Below are 21,682 nucleotides of genomic sequence, written 5' to 3'. Positions count from 1 at the left end.
GAGGGGAATACATTCCCATGCCGCGTTGGTCGTCTGGAATGGGAATAGCAGCGCCTTGATCCAACAAAGATTTTATGTAGGCTGAAAGTATTTGCAGTTTCTCTTTTGACCCCCGGAATGGATGTGGGAACACACTTGATCTTGGGGACAATGATGAATGTCCAAGTGTGTCTGGAAGAGACGGTCCAAAAATCCTGGATTGAGGCCGCCCAGAAGTGCCGAAAAATGGAGCAAACAAGCTCCTACCTGGACCACCTGGGCGGGCCCGATCTCAAAAGGACTTGGTCGGTTCATCTCCCCCTTTGAACTGCTCTTCGCGTTTTATCATGAGAGACATTTGTCTGGACCTCCAAGATCTGGAAAATTCCCATCCAGGCCTATAACTGCGTGCCTCCCTGGCACGGTCTTGATTCTGCTTCCTTGGAAACAATCTCCTTTGGCTCTGCAGATGCCTGTCTTAGGGAAGAAAACCCACTATCCAGCTTATTGCCGAAAAGAGACGAACCGTCAAAAGGGAATATGGCATCAGACCTGCTTTGAAGCAGGATCGGTGTCATGTATCAGATAAGACCAGAACTGTGTGGACTGCAACAGAGGAAACCCAAACGTGTATAAGTGAAATATAATGATTTATTAAAGGAAAGTGAATAATATAAATACAACCACACAGTGCAATAAAATCAATCAACAGAGACCCCCAAATAACAAACAGATATGTACAATAAATGGGAAATACCAGGATCGTAAACGATAGGCAGGCCAGGGTCATGTACAGAGGATCAGTAGATAAACAAGGGCAGTCCAGAATCAGAGACACAAGCCAGGCCAAGGTCATACACTGGGAGATCAGCAGATGGGGTAAGGAACACAGGACAGGGAGAGGATGGACCGATCAGACTGCAGGACAGGGATGATGGTAACAGGTGGGACAGGGTAGGGACCAGGACAGGGAAACAGAAACGGGTTCAGAATCAGGCTCAGGAACACGAACACGAACACGCACACACACACACACACACACACACACACACACAAGAGTGCTTGCCAGCTATTTATAGGCCTGTGATTGGCCTCAAGCGACACCTGATTGCAGGAGGTGCTGCCTGCTCCATCCGTTGTTGGACGCCAGTACTGCAGCCCAAAGAGGACATATCAGCAGGGAAAAGCTCTCCGGACAGTTACAAACTGCCAGGAGACACCTACTGGTGGACCTCAGTACTGCACGCCAAAAGACAGATATTATCAGCGGATGGAACATTTCCTGACAATCGGCTAGTCAAGGACTGAGCCACAGGGCACGCTTGGCAGTCACGGAGGAAAGCATAACTCAAGCCACCAGCTGAATAATATCAATCGAGGCCTCCCCCCAAGAAAGCCGAAGCCGGCCTCAGTTCTTGGATGGGTGAACTTTTGGCAAGATCTTCCGAGATGTTTCTGAGTGTCTCGTCAACATTATCAGACCAGACTTCCATTGCTCTAGACAAAGCAGCCAAGGCCAGGGCTGGTTTACAGGCCATACCTGCCGTAAGATCCGCTTCAGGTCAGAATCTATCCTCTTATCCAGAGCGTCCCTGAAAGAGACTGTATCCTCCAGAGGAAGGGTCACATGTCTGACCAGTCTCATTACTGCCACATCCACCAGTGGGGAAGATTCCAATTGCTTAACTTCTTACTCCTTGAATGGGTAAAGCCTCTGAATTTTAGACAGGAGAGAGTTCTTCTTCTCTACCTTACCCTACTCATCCGTGATCACGTCCCTCAATTCAGAAAGAAAAGGGAAGCTAATACGCTCCTTCTTTTAGAGAGGACAGCGGATGGATGGCTAGGCAAAGAGGAATCCCAAGTGTCCTGGGCCTGAACATCCCTCCCTGGAGACTCTACGGGAGATAAATGGGGGGCCTCCAACTTCTTTAGGCTGTCCTTGACCATCGTCTCAACCAGAGATTTCAGATGCTGGTCAGAGTCACTCCTTTCACCAGTTGCCTTAACATAGCAGGCATCACAAAGGGACTTGTCCCTTACACCCCAAAACAATAATCCTTCTGCTGCATGACTGGAGCAAGCCATGGAAGGGCGGGATGGTTCCCAGCTAGGGTGACTAGTTCTCTCAGGAGAACCGTGGCGTCTGGATCTGGAAGAGGAATACCGGAGATGGGATTTTGACAAATCACTTCCTCTGAGAGAACTCCGGTGTTGGGTAGACCTAGAGGGGCTGAAAAGGGAAAAAAAAAAACAAAAAAAAAAAAAAACACACACACACACACACACACACACACACACACAACTGTGTTAATGGAACAACATACACTGATGTTCCACTATGACCCCCTCCCCCCCCCCAGCAGGCAATTCAAGGGAATCCCCCCCAACCAAATACCTGCCACGAGAGGGCTGGCCACTAGCAGGCAATGACAAATTCAGAATTCAGGAAGGGTCCATCAGGGCTGAAATAAAAACAGCCCCAAATAAATATAGCGAACAGCTAAAAAAAAAAAAAAAACACACAGGTATTATGCCTTTTCCCCACCGACATACCTTTTGCTGAAAGAATCAGACACTCAGGAATGGCACTGTAGGCTTTAAAAGCATCCCAGAGGCTTGCAAGCTGTTTGTCCCCCTTTTAAAACTGCCGCCATAACAATGTCATCAATTGCGCTATCACAATGCTAGTGCGCATGCGTGAAACCCGCTACGCACATGCGCAAACCAAGCTTCGTTCTTGCGCATGCGCAGAACGACCGTGCAGCGAACGAGTAAGTAGCTTGGTGGCTGGAACGCAAGGAAACCAGCCACCCTGCTAGCCAGACACACCGTATGAATGGTGTGAGGGGACACAGTGGCAAAGGCAAAAGACACAGAACAAACAACTAAACAGAAAAAAGGCTTTCATGAACAGACATCCGAACTCACCACTCCCGCATATGGTCACCAGCCGAAGGTAAGACGATATACATGCCGGACTTCTTGGGGGGCAAAAGTCAACTGCTAGTAGCTAGGCCAATGACCAGAACGCGGTTTAACCTGTCAGTGATCAGGAATACACCTCTTCAGCACCTCTTCCATACTCTGCTAGTAGCTAGAGTTTAATGGAAACATGCGACTCCAAGTCGCTCGGCCAGTCCGCATCGCAGGAGAAAAAAAAAAAAAAAAAAAAAAAAAAAAAAAAAAAAAAAAAGCAAGTCTTCAGGGTAAAAAGACACAAGCTAAGTCCTTTGGAGGAGGACCAAAAAAAAAAAAAAGAACACGGCCTCTGGCAGGGAGCAAAAATTTATGGGAGTATTGTCCTATAGGGTAATGGAGGTGGGACTAAACCCATTGGCTGCCATGGAAATTTTTTTTGTAATATTCTTTTTTTCTTTTCTGCAACTTGTGGCAAAATATAAAATATTCCATGGACTAAACATGCCTCTTAGCAAATAGCTTGGGGTGTCTACTTTCTAAAATGGGGTCATTTGTGGGGGTTTTGTGCCATCTTGGCATTTTATGGCCTTTAAAACTGTGATAGGTAGTGAGCGGTGAAATTACTAATTTATGCCCTTAGAAATCCTGAAGGCGGTGCTTGGGTTTCAGGGCCCCGTACGCGGCTAGGCTCCCAAAAAGTCCACCACATGTGGTATCCCCTGTAACCTGGGGGACAGGTAGCAGGTATAAAGCTTCCTGGGGATGAGCAGTTTCTCAGGCACAGATACCAAATCCAGTGATGAAGTGACAAACAGTGCTGTGTTTATTTGTGTTATATACAAGTCCAAATACAGGTGCTGTACAGTGTTCCAGAAAACAAAATAAAGGACAAAATAGCAAAACACAAATCCTAGCCGTATCTCGGCTCTAACTATACAATCTGCAGGCCCTCACTACCAGGCTGAACAAGCCTACCACTTGTGAGTCTCTACATAAACAGCTTTTACCAACCTTTCTCTCTTCACAGACCACTTTGTCTGTATGTCCCAGGCAGAGAGAAAGGCTGTCTGCTCAGGTGAGCTTAAATTAGCCTGGGGAAGAGGACCAAGACCTGAACTGGATCATGGATCAGAGATTCTGAATGTGTACGAGAGGAGCCTGGGAGACGTATAAACCCCGAACAGGACTTTTCCTGGCTCTCTCTGGGACTCTCTGCTACACCCCGTACTCAGGAGAAGCAGCAGAATGTATTTTGGGGTACAATTCCACATATAACCATAGCATGTGTGAGCAATATATCATTTAGTGACTTTTTGTAAAAAAAAAGTTTTTCTTTTTTTTTTTCATTATTCAATCGCTTGGGGCAAAAAAATAAAATATTCAATGGGCTCAACATGCCTCTTATCAATTTCCTTAGGATGTCTACTTTCCAAAATGGGGTAATTTGGAGGGGGTTTGTACTGCCCTGCCATTTTAGCACCTCAAGAAATGAGATAGGCAGTCATAAACTAAAAATATATATTTTTTTCAAAATTTTCGGTCTTTTTACGTTTATATCGCAAAAAATAAAAATCGCAGAGTCAATCAAATACATTTAAAAGAAAGCTCTATTTGTGGGAAAAAAAGGACGAAAATTTTGTTTGGTTACAACATTGCATGACTGCGCAATTACCAGTTAAAGTAGCGCAGTGCCAAATTGTAAAACGTCCTCTGGTCATTGACCAGCAAAATGGTCCGGGGCTGAAGTGGTTAAATTACTTTTTTCCTTTAAAAATGTCATTTTGTGCAGGGACTGTTTTAAACATGGAAAAAATGTGCCACATTACAGACATACTATAGACACTCCCAGGCATGATATTTAAAGGAATATTACACTTTTATTGTTTCAGTTTAAGCATTCCTAAAATCACTGCTCCTGAAAAAAACAGGCGTTTTTAAAACTTTTTTTTGCATTGATACATGTCCCCTGGGGCTGGACCCGGGTCCCTAAACACTTTTTAGGACAATAACTTGCATATTAGCCTTTCAAATTAGCACTTTTGATTTTTGACATTCAAGTCCCATAGACTTTAACGGGGTTCGTGTGTTCACACAAATTTTTAGTCTGTTCGCATGTTCTGCCAACAATGAGGGAGAAGTGGAACAACACAGAAGATATAACTATGATATTCCTGACGCTGTTTCCGCATCTTTGGTGAATAAGTGTTTTGAGTCTGCAGATGGCCTTCAGGAAATTTTGATTACTAAAAGTCCCAAATACATGGATACTACCTATCCTCATGCCTATCTGTACCTCTCTAACACATGAAGGTACTTGGTTTGAAAAATCACAGAAGTTTGATATGAATAAGCATGCAAAATCACTGGTCCTGACCAACGAAGAGATCCCGCCAGATGGATTCACTCTTTTTATTCAGTTTCCTTTTTATCCCTTTCACCTCTTTGTCTCATGACAACCTTGGCATCGTGTTTCTGTAGCCCTCTGGCTTCTCATCTTCTTTTTTTGTTTAAACCAGACACTTCTGTCATATGTAACAGTTGTAATGTTTAATAGTTTTAAATGCCTTAAAGTGATTGTAAACATAGTTACATAGTTAGTCAGGTTGAAAAAAGACACAAGTCCATCCAGTTCAACCTTAAAAACAAATAAATAAAATAAAAAATAATTGTACAATCCAATATACCCAATTTTATGCCCACAATTGATCCAGAGGAAGGCGAAATAAAACCCAGCAGAGCATGCTCCAATTTGCTACAGCAGGGGAAAAAAAATCCTTCCTGTTCCCCCAAGAGGCAATCAGATTTTCCCTGGATCAACTTTACCTATGTTAGTACCCAGTTATATTATGTACATTCAGGAAAGTATCCAGGCCTTTCTTAAAGCAATCTACTGAGCTGATCAGAACCACCTCTGGCGGGAGTCTATTCCACATTTTCACAGTCCTAACTGTGAAGAAACCTTTCCGTACTTGAAGATGAAATCTCTTTTCCTCTAGACGTAAAGAGTGCCCCCGTGTCCTCTGGGTTGACCGTACAGAGAACAACTCAACACCAAGTTCACTATATGGACCCCTAATATATTTGAACATGTTGATCATATCCCCCCTTATTCTCCTCTTCTCAAGAGTGAATAAATTTAGTTCCTCTAATCTCTCCTCATAGCTGAGCTCCTCCATGCCTCTTATCAGTTTGGTTGCCCTTCTCTGCACTTTCTCCAGTTCCCCGATATCCTTTTTGAGAACTGGTGCCCAAAACTGAACTGCATATTCCAGGGGATGTAAAGGTTTGTTCTTTTTCCCATACAAATAACAAACATACCTGCTCTGTTGAAGTGGATTGGCATATGGCACGCCAGATCCTCCCCTTCTAGGGTCCTTATTCTGCTCTCCTGGCTCCTCCCTCCTGTTCAGTGCCCCCACAGCAAGCAGCTTGCTATGGGGGCACCCAAGCTGAGTCATGGCTCCCTGTGTTCATTCAGACATGGCTAGCTGATTTTATTGACAGCAGTGGGAGCCAATAGCACCGCTGCTGTGTCTCAGCCAATCAGAAAGGAGAATCTCGGATGGCTGAGGGACTTGTGGACATAACTGGACAGAGAGGGACCTCAGGTAAGTGTTAGGGGGCTGCTGCACACAGAAGGCTTTTTATCCTAATGCATTAGGATAAAAAACCTTCTACCTTTACAACTCCTTTAATTATCGCACAATATGGGTAAGAGGCACTATCGCCACCCGTACCAATTTATTGTGGTTATGTCTTAGTAATGTTGTGCACCCGAGATTATGTTAATTCTTACGTGCATATGGCAGGAAGCAAATGGCAGGTATGGTGCTTTTTCTATGCCACATCCAAAATTCACGTAGAAAAGAAAAAGGGGGTTCCCCTGGGTGGACTTTATAGGCAACTCAGTATATTTATGAAAACTAGAAGAATATTCAATAGAGTAATATAGAGTAATAGAGTAAAATAGAGTAATATCAGAAAGAGAAATAAATATATATATATATATATATATATATATATATATATATATATATATACATACACATATATATATATATATATATATATATATATATATATATATATATATATATATATATATATATATATATACATATATATACATATATATATATATATATATATATATATATATATAATAAAACAATTATTTATTAAAGATCATACATAAAAACAGGTTTGCACATTGATCATACGAATCACTGTATCAGACATAGATATGAAAACAATCTTCTTACACCTGATGCGTTTCGGAAACTTCCTTCTTCAGGGGTGTGGAAGAAAGAAAAAATAAATTTTCAACTGTATTAAAGGTAAATGGTATATGTCTCAATGTTGCAAATGAAGAGCATTAAAAACAGGGATAGATCAGCATGTGGATGGTTTATCGATGAAGGTGTTATCCCATGGCAAAAGAGGGAGGAACGAAAGAAGGAAATATCAACGGTATATTTTTTGGTTTTAATTACAGATTAATTGTAATCCTCTTGGCCTCAATTTCCCAAATGCCTCAACCAGAGAGCACCAATGTGATGCCACTGAAAACTAAAGAAAATGGGGGGCCCTTTTCATGAAAATAGATAGAGAAACATATTACATGCATGCCTGTGAAAGGCCTACACAGGCACGCATGTATAAATGTCTATATGTAACTTGTGAACCAATTTAGAAAAAAATGAAAAAAAAATATATATAAGAAATTTTTTTGGTAAAAAAATATATATATAAGTAAAAATGAAAATAATAATAAAATTGAAAAAAAAATTGAAGAAAATATACCTGAAGGTCGGACCTAAGTTAGGTCAGAAAGCCAAAACTAGTTGGGGTTCCACCTAACATTCACTATAAAATAAATAAATAAAATTAATATAACAATGATATTAGTTTTTATAGTACTATATATTATTTTATTTTATTAATTAATTTGTATTAAAAGTTAAGATAATATATCGAAACTTCAATATTTATTTGTTTCATATTGTTTATCAATTATATTTATTATTCATAAATTATATTTTTTTAAGAAAAATATATATATATTTAAACATACACATATATATACAATTACATATAAATATATGAAATATAATATATACTGTTTATTTTTTAGATCAGTGTAAAAAGGCGGAGCAATTCCTTTAAAGGAAGTATGAAAGATTTTTGCCAAAGGAAAACATCAAGAGCCATGTTTCAGATGCTGCCAGAAAAAATGCCATACATTATTTCAAGTCAATGTGAGAGTAACAAGGCCTTCCAGCGGCACATCTCCGCATCCAGCCACACACTGCTAAATGCTGGAGTGTGCTGGGTGTCCATTTAAACAGGCGCCTCCCAATCAGCCAGTGTCCTATCACATTGTGTCCCCCATCGGATAGTGATTCCGAAAAAAGCCGAAGATGAACGGCGCCTGCGCCGTGAGTCCAGGTTCTAGTCCCACCATCCAAGTGGACATAGAATTGGAATAAAAAGAGCCGAGCGCAGCGAGGCCATGCCCGAAGCGTGGCGAGAGAAGCGTGCCCGCGAGGGGCCCTCTAATATTTGCAGCCCTGTGTCCACTTGGATGGTGGGGCTAGCACCTCCACTCATGGCACAGGCACCGTTCATCATCGCCAAATCTCCTTCTGCTCCGTACTGCGCAAGCGCTGCGCCTATGCAGTACAGGGAGGACACTATCCGATGGACGGATGCTGTATGCCAGAACACTGGCGCAAGTAATTGCGTTCAGCTGATTTGGAGGGAGTAACCTGTAATCAGAAAAAACAATAAACGGCTCTCTGAGATGGGAGTGCATGGCGCATAACCCCACCGCGCATGCGCGAGCCCAGGAGCGTCGGATCGATGCCGCGCACTCCCATCCAACCGGCACACAATGCCTCAACCAGCGGACAGCGCATGTCTGCCGGAGTGGCAAAATGGAGGCTGCGGAGACAAAACATTGTCACCAAGCCTCCATAGATGCCGCCCAGTGTCATAAATATGTAACTGGGAGGCTTTGTGTGCCGGGCAGTCACACAAAGGCAGCCTCTGACGGAGACAAGAGGGGATATATATATATATATATATATATATATATATATATATATATATATATATATGTCTCATAACCCAATGTTGCCAAGGGACAGTCCAACTATCAACGAGTATACTGAGGGACAAATAAGGAACAATGTAACATGTTGGTACAGTCATATATTTAAATACAAATAAGTAACAGATATGCAAGGAATGTTGATCTGCATAAAATTACATAACAAAAAGGAAAATTAATGCCTTTATTATTACACAAAAGAAGGAGGGTATGTAACAATATATATAATTGAAAACGCGCAAGTGCAGGTCACACATAAAAAAAAATGTTTTTTTTCTTTCTTTCTCCTGGCATGCGCCAGTCATAGTCATTCTTTACACACAAGAAAAAATATTTAAATATAACTTATGCAAACTTTTTTACTGTATTTTTCACCAACTTCCTAAGATAACAATATTCAGCAGACAAAGCTAACGTATTTAGATCACTTTTTGCATGCCCTCCAAGGAGAACCCTTCAAGAAAAGTTTTAAAACATATGGCTTCATTTAAGCCTGGAGATTGGGTGGCTTTTAATTGATAAATCCATCTAAGCTCCATCTGGAGAAGGGTCTTATTTCAGTCTCCTCCCCTTGGATTGGGATGTATTCAATCCAAAATCAAAAACTTGATTCTGAGGAACACACCGCCATGCACCAACGATACATGGAGTCCAAGGGGAAGATCTGGATTGCACACCCGCATGCTGTGGATGTGCCTATTTGCCCTTCTCCAGAAGTCGAGCTTGGTTTTCCCTATATAGAAGCAAGTACAGCTGCATTGTAAAAGATAGACTACACCTGAGGTCCTACAATTATCAAAATGTTTAGGATTAGTGATGGACGAACTTCCGACGGGACGTTTCGCGAACGCGGACCGCAAATGCGGCCGATAGTTCGCGAACCGTAACGTTCACGGAGGGCCCCATTGACTTCAATGGGAGGCGAACTTTGCAAACCTACAGGTCAAATTTGCAGCCACAAAATAATTACTAGCTGTGCAAACATAGTCCCACCACATGGCCAATGACATAACACATGTATGAGGTGAATCTGGGATCGACAACTACAAGCATTCTTTTTTTATATGTGAAATTGTTGTGACAATTCAGGACTGTGGAGCGCATGAAGGCAATGGAGGAGAGGGAAGGTCAGGGTAGGCAAAGAAGAGGGTGCAGGAGATGATCACCAGCAGCGTGACATACAGCAATGACACCTGCACCGTGATAGAGTCATCTGACACCAGCACCGTGATAGAGAGCACTGACATCAGCAGCGTGGCATACAGCAATGACACCTGTACCGTGATAGAGTGATCTGAAACCAGCACCGTGATAGAGAGCACTGACATCAGCAGCGTGACATAAAGCACTGACACCAGCACCGTGATATACAGCACTGACACCAGCACCGTGATATACAGCACTGACATCAGCAGCGTGACATACAGCAATGACACCTGCACCGTGATAGAGTGATCTGACACCAGCACCGTGATAGAGAGCACTGACATCAGCAGCGTGACATAAAGCACTGACACCAGCACCATGATATACAGCACTGACACCAGCACCGTGATGGAGAGCACTGACATCAGCAGCGTGACATACAGCAATGACACCTGCACCATGATAGAGTGATCTGACACCAGCACTGTGATACAGAGCACTGACATCAGCAGCATGACATAAAGCACTGACACCAGCACAGTGATATACAGCACTGACACCAGCACCGTGATATACAGCACTGACATCAGCAGCGTGACATACAGCAATGACACCTGCACCATGATAGAGTGATCTGACACCAGCACCGTGATAGAGAGCACTGACATCAGCAGCGTGACATAAAGCACTGACACCAGCACCATGATATACAGCACTGACACCAGCACCGTGATAGAGAGCACTGACATCAGCAGCGTGACATAAAGCACTCACACCAGCACCGTGATATACAGCACTGACACCAGCACAGTGATATACAGCACTGACACCTGCACCGTAAGCAGCCCCGGGAGGAAGTCAGCATAGCACAGGAATGGTGGGAGCACCTCATAATGAGCATAGCACAGGGATGGTGGGAGCCCCTCATAATATGCACAGTAGAGGTACAGCCCCAGGAGGAAGTCAGCACAGCACAGGGATGGTGGGAGCCCCTCATAATAAGCAGCCCCAGGAGGAAGTCAGCACAGCACAGGGATGGTGGGAGCCCCTCATAATAAGCAGCCGCAGGAGGATGTCAGCATAGCACAGGGATGGTAGGAGCCCCTCATAATGATCATAGCACAGGGATGGTGGGAGCCCCTCATAATATGCACAGCAGAGGTACAGCCCCAGGAGGAAGTCAGCACAGGGATGGTGGGAGCCCCTCATAATAAGCAGCCCCAGGAGGATGTCAGCATAGCACAGGGATGGTGGGAGCCCCTCATAATAAGCAGCCCCAGGAGGATGTCAGCATAGCACAGGGATGGTGGGAGCCCCTCATAATAAGCAGCCCCAGGAGGAAGTCAGCACAGCACAGGGATGGTGGGAGCCCCTCATAATGAGCATAGCACAGAGATGGTGGGAACCCCTCATAATATGCACAGCAGAGGTACAGCCCCAGGAGGAAGTCAGCACAGGGATGGTGGGAGCCCCTCATAATGAGCATAGCACAGGGATGGTGGGAGCCCCTCATAATATGCACAGCAGAGGTACAGCCCCAGGAGGAAGTCAGAACAGCACAGGGATGGTGGGAGCCCCTCATAATAAGCAGCCCCAGTAGAAATATGACACCGCTCAACCTCTTCAAACAGGAGGGTACGGGCATATAGTACGGTGTGCTTTTTTTGGACAAGGAAGTGAGCCAAATGAAGAAAGAGGGTCTGTGTGCTCGATTAAAAAAATCGTTTATAGACATATACATGGTCTACTGGTCACAAGTGTTGAATTCCTCCGAGATCCATGATTCATTTATTTTTAGAAATGTGAGATAGTTAACACTGTCGTGAGCTAGGCGAGTACGCTTATCGGTCACGATCCCCCCTGCTGCGCTGAACGTCCTTTCTGACAGGACACTGGACGAGGGGCAAGCCAACAGTTCGATTGCAAATTGGGAAAGCTCTGGCCAGAGGTCAAGCCTGCCCACCCAGTAGTCCAGGGTTTCATCACTCCTCAGAGCGTCCACATCGGCCGTTAACCCGATGTAGTCGGACACCTGACGGTCTAGGCGTTCCCTGATGCTGGATCCGGATGACACCTGTCGATGGGTCGGCTGAAAGAATGAACTCATATCCGATGTCACCAACACATCTTCAAACCGGCCTCTTCTTGCAGGCGCTGTAGGATTGGTACCCGCAACTCCTTCTCTGGGAGTGGGAATTGCTCCTCTGCCAGCGCACGCAAAAGCAGAATGCAGCATTTCGCGAAGCAAGGCCTGGAAGTGCTCCATTCTGATAGCCCTCTGTGACGGCGGTAACATTTGCGCCATTTTATGTTTGTACCGGGGGTCTAAGTACGTTGCCACCCAGTGCTGGTCCTTGACCCTTATGCTTTTTATACGGGGTCCCTGTTAAAACACTGGAGCATGAAGGCCCCCATTTGCACTAAACTGGAAGCGGTGTGGTGGCCTGGCTCCTGCTCATCATCCAGGATAATGTCGTCCTCTTCATTCTCCTCTCCCCATCCACGCACAACAACAGGGATCCCAGAAAGGTTTAAAGCATGCTCTTCTTGCTCCTCCTCATCCGCCCCGGCACCATCCTCCTCTGACTCCTCTTCAGACTCCTGTTGTTCACTTGTCTCAGATAGAGTAGCCCCCCCTGGGAATTCATCCAGCATTGCGACTTCCTCATCTTCCCGCTCCTGCTCCTCCACAGCTTGATTAATGACACGACGCAATGCACGCTCCATAAAGAAGGCATAAGGTACCATGTCACTGATGGCGCCATGGCTGCGACTGACCAGTTTGGTGATCTCCTCAAATGGCCGCAGAAGTCTGCATGTGTCATGCATGAGCAGCCACTGGCGCGGTGAAAAAAAACCCAGCTCCCCAGAACCTGTTCTGCCGCAGAGTTCATACAGGTAGGCGTTAACTGCACGTTTCTGCTGGAGCAGCCTAAGAACAGTAAGATCTTCTGAAATGGGCCGAGATTTTCCTTGCCTGCCGCAAGATGTCCTGGACCCCAGGGTATTTGACAACGAATCACTGCACGACCAAGTTTAAGACGTGTGCCATGCATGGCACGTGCGTAATTTTGCCCTGTTTCAATGCGCTAAGCAGATTGGCACCGTTGTCACACACCACTTTACCAACTGTCAAATTGAGCGGTGTTAGCCACTGATCTGCCTGTGAACGTAAAGCTGAAAGGAGTGCCGGGCCAGTGTGGCTCTTGGCTTCCAGGCATAACAGACGCAGCACGGCATGGCAACGTCTCACCTGGCATGTCGAATAGGTTCTGGGGAGCTTGTGCGGCACAGCGGAAGAGACGCTAGCAGCGAAAAAGGAGGATTCAGCCAAGGAGGAGAGGGAGGAGGATGGAGTAGGAAGAGGAGGAGAAGAAGAGCCAGGCCTGCATGCAATCCGTGGCGGTAAAACCAAATCTACACGGGTGCCACGGGTTACATGCTTGACGGCCGTCAGAAGGTTCACCCAGTGGGCAGTAAAAGTAATGTACCTTCCCTGCCCGTGTTTGCTAGACCACGTGTCTGTGGTCAGATGTATCTTGGCACTGACACTGTGTGCCAGAGATACATTCACTTACCGCTGAACATGGCCATATAGCTCTGGGATGCCCTTCTGTGAGAAATACTTCCTTCCTGGGACCTTCCATTGTGGTGTCAAATTTGCGAAAGACCTCCGAGTCCACCAGTTTATATGGCAGTAGTTGGCGGGCTATCAGTTCTGACAAGCCAGCCGTCAACCGTTGGGCAAGAGGGTTATCCGGGGTCATCATTTTTTTACGCTCGAACATTAGGCCCACGGAAGCCTGCCTTTTTGCAGAAAAATGTGAGCTTGGCGTGATGGAAGGTGGAGTGGAGGACAATTGTGAGGAGAGAGGAGAAGGAGAAGTAGAAGACGAGGCTGGACGGTGAGAGCCTGGAGTGTGTCTTTGTGTGTTCCGTTGCTCCCAATGGGCTCGGTGATAGCTGCTCATGTGCCTTCTTAAGGCGGTCGTCCCTAGGTGAGTGTTGGGCTTACCGCGACTAATGCATTGACTGCAAAGATTGCAGATGGCAACGCTATGGTCAGCAGCGGACACGTTAAAAAAAGCCCACACTGCAGAGCCATGTGCCGGGGTCTTGGGAGCTCCAGATGTGACCGTACATGGTCGATGACTCGCTCCTGATACATTTGCAGGCTGCTTTGTCCCTCCTGTGCAATGTAAGTTATTCCTGCTTCTCCTCCCTATCTGCTGGTCTATATCTCCCTCTGAACTCCCCTCCTCTTCCTCTCTTGTGGGCACCCACGTGACATCACTAGACACGTCATCATCGACGTCACCTTCCCCACCGCTATAAGTAGAGATCTTGGAGTAGGCAGCAACCCCGGGGACCAACCTCCTGCTTGGGCTGATCTGGCTACTGTCGTCAGACTGCTGAGTGGCAGTTGTTGCTACCTCCTCTTCCTGATCCAATATCAAGAGTGGCTGCGCATCAAAAATGTCTTGATATGGATCGGAAAATAATTCCTGTGACTCAAGCGGAAGGTATGGGGTGGTGGTGGTGGTGTTGTTGGTGGTAGTGTCTTTGGGGGTGCACATAGCAGAGAGTGAAGAAGAGGGTGCAGATCGAGAGGATAAGGAGGGTGCAGAAGAGTAAGGCTGAGTGAGCCACTCAACCAAGTCTGGTGCGTACTTCAAAGTAATTGAACACACCTTCTGCAACTTCCCACTTTGGCTCAAGCTTGTTGCTCCTGCCCTACTCCTACCACCCCTGCGGAAGGGCCTGCCTCCTCCTCTGCCTGTCATTTTTTAAATGACCCTGTGACAAAACTCTCAGTCCCTATACTGATAAAGGACTGCTGCAGTATAGGGCAGCAGTCAGCAGTAGTGCACCTCAACCCTATGTATTGTGGACCTATACCAATCCTTACGGAATAGCAGACTGTACCTCACTCAACCTTATATACTGTAGTACCCTATACCTTACCAGTCCTTATAAGGACCTTTGTGGAACAAGTAGGTTGTGAATGATTAGCAGACTGTACCTCAGTCCCTATACTGATAAAGGACTACTGCAGCAGAAGGGCAGTAGTCAGCAGTAGTGCACTTCAACCCTATGTATTGTGGACCTATACCAGTCCTTACGGAATAGCAGACTGTACCTCACTCAATCCTATGTACTGTAGTACCCTATACCTTACCAGTCCTTATAAGGACCTTTGTGGAACAAGTAGGCTGTGAATGATTAGCAGACTGTACCTCAGTCCCTATACTGATAAAGGACTACTGCAGCAGAAGGGCAGTAGTCAGCAGTAGTGCACTTCAACCCTATGTATTGTGGACCTATACCAGTCCTTACGGAATAGCAGACTGTACCTCACTCAATCCTATGTACTGTAGTACCCTATACCTTACCAGTCCTTATAAGGACCTTTGTGGAACAAGTAGGCTGTGAATGATTAGCAGACTGTACCTCAGTCCCTATACTGATAAAGGACTACTGCAGCAGAAGGGCAGTAGTCAGCAGTAGTGCACTTCAACCCTATGTATTGTGGACCTATACCAGTCCTTACGGAATAGCAGACTGTACCTCACTCAATCCTATGTACTGTAGTACCCTATACCTTACCAGTCCTTATAAGGACCTTTGTGGAACAAGTAGGTTGTGAATGATTAGCAGACTGTACCTCAGTCCCTATACTGATAAAGGACTACTGCAGCAGAAGGGCAGCAGTCAAGTATAATATTCTTTCTATATTTGGAAGAAAGAATATTATATGTGTACAAGCCTATTACCATACCAGTCCTGAAAAGAACCTTTGTGGACCTAATAGTAACAGCTACTGATTAAACTGACTGTCCCTCACTGCCTCACACACAGCTTCCTGCCTGTCCCTATTTAAACTGACAAAACAGAGACTGCTGGAACAATAACTTGAATAGCACTTTTGTGGACCTAATAGTAACAGCTAATGATTAAACTGACTGTCCCTGCAGCACACAGCGTCCTATCCCTCTCTCTACACTGACAAAAGACAGGCTGCTGCAAAAATCAGTAGCACAGCAGTGCTTCAAACCTATATCCTGAACTACACCTAACACCTATACCAGTCCTGAAAAGAACTTTTGTGAACCAAATAGCTAGCAGATGATTAGCAAACTGTACCTCAGTCCCTATACTGATAAAGGACTACTGCAGCAGAAGGGCAGCAGTCAGCAATAGTGCACCTCAACCCTATGTATTGGGTCACTGCAGTCTCTCCCTGCTCCACACAGCAACCTCTCCCTATAGTGACAGAAGAAAGAATGTAAAATGGCCGCCGGATCGGGTCTATTTATAAGTTAGGGGGAATGTCCAAGTGTCCATGTGCTGTAATGTCTCAATTGGCTGTCCTGTACCCCATGATGGATGTGTCATCATAGGTCAAAGTTCTTTTACACAGTAAACACGGAAATCTGCAGGGCGAACAGCGGCTATAGTCTGCTGATCAGGCGGACGGCCGAACAGCCGAAATTCAGCGTGAAACAACCGCAGGCCATCCCTATTTAGGATAAAATGTCTCACCATTAGGGAGGGTCGGGTTTTTTTGTATGAGCATGTACTTGCAATAGTTGCAGGTACCACACATAAATGTGCCCTCTTATTTACAGTGGACCTGTGTTGTCTCATTTTTAAATTCGCTACTCAGAATTTTATCACTAATGGAGGTTGCTCTCCTAAAAGTGAAGAGAGGTTTATTTGGCAAATTGACCCAGAGAAGGGTCTAGAGTCAGCATGTGCCAATATTTTGCATGATTCACTAGGTGGTTTGCTGGATGGTGAGTTTATGATGTTCAATTGCTTTATATGTAGTTTATAATCAGTTACTGTCCTTCCTTATACACAAGACCTAACCTGTGTGTTATGGTCTTTACTATTTCCTATTAAGCCTCACATTTATATGTTTCTTTTGTTACATGCTTGGAGTGTGCAAGGGTTGTTCGCTACTCTACTAAATGATCTTCTTTTTTTGTTTTTCTAAAAACAATGAATAAAAAAATTATTGAAACAGAAAAACAATTGTCCTAAATGTTACAACGGATGTGAATGAGTGGATGAATGCTATATAAATTCTGTATAATAATAATAATAATGAATTGACAGCCAATGAATGATGGAATGAGAGTTGTGTTTGTGATTACTTACTGGCCAGACCCACATAGATATGATTTAGACCCAGAATTTAAATTTAGATGAACCTTTTACTTGGCCTTTCAATACAGTATAGTGGCCTTTTACTTTACTGCTTACTGGGCACTTAAACCCCCCTCCTATCCAGACCAATTTTCAGCTTTCAGCGCTGATGCAATTTAAATGACAATTGTGAGGTCATGCTACACTGTACCCAAATTACATTTTTATCATTTTTTTTCCCAAAAATAGAGCTTTCTTTTGGTGGTATTTGATCACCTCTGCGGTTTTTATTTTTTGTTAAAAAAAATGTAAAAAGACAGAATAAACTGGCAGGTGGCAATGGCAGGTGATATAGATGAGGCATAATTGCTTCTTCTTCTTTGGGACCAATGTCCCTTTCAGATGAGCCGGTGATCGGCTTTTTTTCTCCTTTACTGTCACCATGTAGGGCGCGCACAGGAAGTGTGCACCGGGGAGGCCGTCATATGATGGCCTCCCAGAAATTCAGGTCTACGCTGTGGCCATCATTCAGCTATAGCGCGAATGTCAAGAAGTTAAGCAAGTTTGGGATAGAAACAAGGAGATTGGTCAGGAAGAAGAGCAGGTCATCTGCAAATGCCACAGTTTTCGGGAACAGAGTGACATCGAGGTGAGGGCCCATGATATTTGGGTTATCCCTGATGAGGCACAAGAAGGGTTCAAGAGTAAGAACGAATGTCAGAGGTGATAAGGGACACCCCTGTCTTGTCCCATTTGCTATCCCAAATGGAGAAGAGAGGTGACCGTTGACCTTGACCTGGGCCGATGGGCAAGAATAGATAGCTTGTATCCAATTCATCATTCCTTCAAGCCTATACAATGGAGGGTTCCGCCGGTGGCTCTTTACCAAGTTCGGTGGAGCAGTGTGTCAGACTGACACACCACTCCACCGATCACTGCGATGTGTGCCCCCACGGGTGCGCGGCGGCTGTTATCCTGAAGAATGTCATATGACGCCCAGTCAGGATAGCAGAACCAATTCCCGGACGTCAATCTGCTATTGACCAGGGGAAAAGTGGTTAAGCTTCCATGTCCAATGATTCATTGCGGACTGGAGCAAGTCTATGTCTACAAAAACCGGGGCATGGTACAAAAAAGTAATAGAACCGATTGAGGTTGAGGTGACCTTAGACAAGAGCGCTTGTGGCAGCATGAACCGATCAATTCTGGTATAGGAATCAGGAGGATGCAAATAGAATGCATAGTCCCTGTGATTTTGATAAAGAATCCACCACACATCTACCAAGTGGAATGCATGGAAGTACCTTTTAAGGCACTTCAGTTTTGCGTAAGAGATCTGAGATGTGTTCCTAGTAGAGTCCATGGCAAAGTTCATGTCTCCACCCAAAATCACCACTCCTTCGGCGAAGTCACCCAGTTTAGACATAACTGGTTCCAGAAAGGAGATCTGGTTGGAATTGGGGAGGTATAGGTTGACCAGAGTAATTAGAGATCCCTCAAGCGTCCCCATCACAAAGAGAGATCTTCCCTCTGCATCGTCCCGCTGATCCTTAAACTGCCATGGGGTAGAGCCTCAGATCAAGATGCTCACACCCCTTGACTTAGAGTGTGGTGGAGATTTTGAAATATAATATTTATAGCAAAGAGCTTAAAGGATACCATTCTGAATGTATGACTTAATATTCTCAGGTTTATGTGTAGGTGGTGTAGACATGTCACTGGAGAAGTGGTCGAGGGGGTGTACATCTCACCTAGGTTGCTACACAGTGTGAGATGGTAAGTCCAGGATGGATCAGTTTCTCAGCAGCAATATGCTGCTGAGTTGTTATTTAATCTTGCCGGGCCTGGGTTTATATGGAAGGGCAGGTAGGTTGGGTAGAGGGACCTGTCATTCCACACACACCCCCCCCCCCCCCCGATCCAGTTCTGGGTTTTGGATCAGGTGAGCTTTGATCCTAATTAGCCTGGGAAGGTAAAGGCTCTGCGGGGCCTGCAGGTGCTCGCTCTCAGCCAGGGAAATGAACAGTCTGTGTGTTGGAGGAAGCTGCGAGCGCAGCCACTGCTGGAGCTAAAACCCCCCCTGCGATATCCAGGCGAAAGACGCTGTATTTATAAGTGTCAGATAGGTGAGGAGAACCTGTTAGTAAGCGCCCAGCCGGGCTAGGTTGTTTTTTTATTATTTTTTTTCTGGTGTACTTAAAAAGCACGGTGTTGCCGTATATTTCTGTTTGCTGGACTGTTTGTACCCCGAATAAACGCCAAGGTCTGCTTTATAAATTCCAAGTCTGCTGTGAACTGTGTCCAAACTCCCCCTACCCCGGGAAGATCCCTTACAATTGGTGGAGAATTCGGGCAACACGGTTGCTAGGGGCAACGGGGTGGACAGACTTGGCTACAGCTGCTTATGTCCTGGGTGAAAGCTGCAACTACACTCCAAGAACAGTCCAGCAACATGGAGGAGATGCTGAAGCAGTTTATGCAAGTGAGTTTGCAACAACAGCAGGCTCAGACAGAGGCCAATAGACGACATGAACAGTCCATGGCTGCACAACAGCAGATGCATAAGGAAGAGTTGCAAGCTTTGCGCCAAAGCCAACAACAACTTATCGAGCACCTGATAGTAAATCGAGAGGCGCCTGTGGTTGCTAATCCACCCACAGTGGAGGGAGCCGCTCCAGAGATTTTTTTTGGGAGAAGGACTGTGCAGCAAGCGCTGCAAAAGATGACTGCTGAGGACGATGTTGAGGCCTATCTAACAGTATTTGAGCGCGTGGCTGAGCGAGAGAAGTTACCAGCCGCTGAGTGGGCAGAGGTAATTGCGCCCTATTTAACAGGTGAACATCAAAAGGCCTACTATGACCTCAGTGAGCAAGAGGTTAAGGACTATACTCGGCTAAAAGAGGAGGTACTTGCCCGACTAGGAGTTACTACTGCAGTCCGTGCCCGGAGGGTACGCAACTGGAGCTACAGTCTGGACAAATCAGCGAGGTCCCAGATGTATGACCTAATCCATTTGGCAAGAAAGTGGTTGGAGCCAGACACTTCTACTCCTGCACAAATCCTAGAGAAGGTCGTGATGGATTGCTACCTCCGAGCGCTTCCTACTGACCTGCAACGCTGGGTGGGACAAGGTGATCCTAAGAATGCAAACGAACTTGTCAACCTTGTGGAGAGGTTCCAGGCGACTGAGGACTACCTCCGTGATGTTCCTGCAGCATCTTCACCTCCCCGGAGCGCCAGATCTGTGCCGTCAGCTGGTAAGAGACTTCCATCTATTGGGGGAGTGTGGAGGGGTGCTGATGGAGGGAAAAGGGCTCAAGTGGTGTCTCAGGGACAAAAGACTGGTGATGGTCCCGGGTGGCTAAGGGGCTCTAAAAAGGACTCCTTGCCAAAGAGACCAGGCCCTATCCAGTGTTGGAGATGCCATGAGGCGGGACACGTGTCTGCCCATTGCCCTCTTACCACTGAACCCATGGAGTGTGACGCTAGCCGGCGTCAGTCGCTATTTGCGGAACCATCTTGTGCTGCAGTTCCTGGACTAGAGACTGAACCGCAAATCTGCAATATTACAATCAATGACCTTCCCGTTGAAGCGTTAATGGACTCGGGAAGCCTCGTAACCTTGGTGCATGCTAGCCTGGTGGCTGGGGACTTAGAGTCTAAAAAGCATATGAGTGTTGTGTGCATACATGGTGATACAAAAGTGTACCCTATAGTGCTGGCTAAAGTCGGGACTGAACAAGGCACCGTACAATATGAAGTGGGTGTGGTTAAAAACCTCATGCATAATGTAATATTGGGGCGCGATTTTCCAATATTCTGGGCTCTCTGGGAAAAAAGGAAAATCCCCAAAAGGAGTGAGGATACCTCTAAGGGGGTTGCTTTGTCCCCTGTGAATGATAGAAGTGTGCAGGATGAAAATGATTGTTCTCCTTTGCAGGTCCTGGCTGGGGAGGAGGAGGCTCCTCCCACTGAGCAAAATATACTAGACTTAGAGGTGTCTAGGGATAATTTTGGTGCTGCACAATTACAGGACCCCCACTCTCAAAAATGCGAGAGAGCAGGTTGCTGTTATGAATGGGGTACCTCAGGAACCAGATGCTGAAAAAAGATTTCCACATTTTTCGGTGACTAATGATCTTTTCTATAGAGTCAATAAAATTAAGGATGAGATTGTGGAACAGCTTCTGGTACCTAAGCCGTACCGGCGTCAGGTGCTTGACATGGCACATAACCATGTTCTTGGGGGACACTTGGGGACTGACAAAACGCGAGAGAGGGTTCTCCAGAGGTTTTTTTGGCTGGCGATATATGATGACATTAAAAAATACTGCGAGTCGTGCCCCACATGTCAGGTTAGTGCCCCAGTGT

Source organism: Lithobates pipiens, unplaced genomic scaffold, assembly GCF_037356315.1.
Source record: "Lithobates pipiens isolate NorthernLeopardFrog02 unplaced genomic scaffold, aLitPip1_a1.2 Scaffold_18, whole genome shotgun sequence".
NCBI lineage: Eukaryota > Metazoa > Chordata > Amphibia > Anura > Ranidae > Lithobates > Lithobates pipiens.
Note: the sequence above shows the minus strand (reverse complement) of the source record.